General features: G+C 40.0%; 1 pseudogene; it reads right to left on the reverse strand.

Annotated features, from left to right (window-relative positions):
• Positions 1 to 1,194: 1,194 nt before the first annotated feature.
• LOC119245648 (transmembrane protein 150C-like) lies at positions 1,195 to 1,849 on the reverse strand (annotated as a pseudogene).
• Between the last annotated feature and the right edge of the window lie 306 nt (positions 1,850 to 2,155).

Genomic DNA, 2,155 nt, shown 5'->3' on the forward strand with positions numbered 1-2,155 from the left:
ATGTTAGGCAGCAGAGGACCAGCTGCCCCAATTTGTTTTGGGAGGGGAAGGTAATCTTTTAATTGGCTTCTACAAATTCCAAGTATGAAAACTTCTTGATCCATAAAATAATACTAAACTCAAGCTATAGATACATATTAATAAAGTCTTGCAACAAGATGCTCTAAAATTCCTATCTTTTATAAATGTCCAAGAGGAACTCTTTTATTACCTCCACACATAATTCTGCGTGATTTTCTGCAAGCATTTTCTTAGCTTCAAACACCAGAAGAGCAAATTAAGCCTGCAGGTGACCTTTTCTTTAAAAATCTTGGTTGAACCCAAATAAGTTCAGCTCTTGCCTGTGATCTACATCTTTATCCATGAAGCCTCGAGAGACCCATGGTAGTTACTTGAAGAAAAAAAAAAGAAACAAAAACTGTACACAGCATACTATGGAAGCAAAAATGAAACCAGATCCTTGCCACTCCCATCTTGTTCCACGCCTGGCATACCATGTCCCCACAAATATTCACATTTGGAAACATTTTTAATTCACAGTAAATCAAATTCAAATCATGCTGATGGGCTTCATTCTCAGCAGTGTGTAGCATGTTCTTCCATGGAATCCACACAGCCAGCCACTGGACAACGATGAGAGTTTTTGTGGGAAAGTTTTCTTTCCTTGATCCTCTCTCTGTCTTTCTGTAGGTTGTGCAGGGTCATATCTCTAAATGGTTTCCTTCAAATTAGATGATACTCTATCCTTTTAAGAGTGTTAATGCCGGATTCAGAATTTCCTGATGAGCTGGTTCCAAGCCCTTTGGAACTGAAGGCAACCTAGGAGTTGCATTATTCCCATATTACATTTGGCCTGCCCTATCCTACGGTAGGGTGATCCTGTCTGAAATATGTGAGGAGAATGAGAAGAGCAGGGTGACTTGGGAGAGGGGAAGAGGCCATCATGCACAAGTTTCTTGCCCTGTTTCATTTTCAGTGAAACAGCATGTATTTTGACACATAGGGCTTGTGCTTTTTCCATAATATCTTGCCCTGAAAAGCTCTTTTGGCAAATGTGGCCATGAACATGTGTGTAAGCGTGTGTGTGTGAGTGTGTGTAAAACATGTCATGAGGTTATGTGACAAGTCCTGTGAGTGTGTCCTGGCCCCTCCCCTTCTCACACCCACCTCACCACCAAGAAAAACTAATGGGTTTTACACCTCGTCGGTTTGATATTCAGAAGCTTCAGAAAGGCTTTCTGAGAAGCTTAGGAAATTCTCCTGGTATTCAGAACAAACAATCTCGAAACAGTAATGCCGGAACGCCACAGTGAAGGTGCCAAAGTAAGACAGGAAGCACATGACCAGGCCTTACTGGATCCTGGCTGCATACATGTGGTTGCATTGAGCCATGAGGATAAAGTAGAGGACCACACAGAGTAATAGATGCTGAAAGAATGACTCGTGGAATTCCAACTTTCCGTCCTCATTCTTGATGTTGACTTTGAGTGTCAATGCAGCCTGGATCCAGCAGGTCAATGTGCCAATCCAAAGGTCAAGGATGTTCCAACGTTATGGATTTCTTCATCATTAGTGAGCTGAAAATTACCAAGTAATGTCATTTCGAAGGAAGCCAGACACAGTGCCACCAATCCACTAATATTCAGCCACAGATTTAAAATCTTTTATTTCAATTGTATGAAGCACAGCACAGCCACCACAAGGGCTAGGAAAGCCTCCATGTTCATGACTTGACTAAAGATGCAGCTTGCAGCGGGTCATCACCTGCAATACTTATGTATGGCGCATGCTTCACACCAGGTTTCCTTTCAGCTGAATTTAATGGGAAAATTTTGTCATCTTCCACAATATTTTATAGTTTCTTTGTATAGGTCCTTTACCTCTTTTGTTAGATTTATTCCCAAGTATTTGATTTTTTTTTTGTTTCGATAATAAAAGGTTTTTTTTTGTTTGTTTGTTTTCTTCTTCTTTAGACTTATTGTTTGTGTATAGGAAGGCTACTGACTTTTGCGTGTTGATTTTGTATCCTGCCACTTTACTGAACTGATTGATTAGTTGAATTAGTTTTTCTGTGGAGTTTTTGGGGTTCTCTATGTATATTATCATATCATCTGCAAATAGTGATAGTTTGACTTCTTCTTTTCCTATTTGGATT

Source organism: Talpa occidentalis, unplaced genomic scaffold (assembly GCF_014898055.3).
Source record: "Talpa occidentalis isolate TD23 unplaced genomic scaffold, MPIMG_talOcc4v2.1 talOcc4.15, whole genome shotgun sequence".
NCBI classification, from domain to species: domain Eukaryota; kingdom Metazoa; phylum Chordata; class Mammalia; order Eulipotyphla; family Talpidae; genus Talpa; species Talpa occidentalis.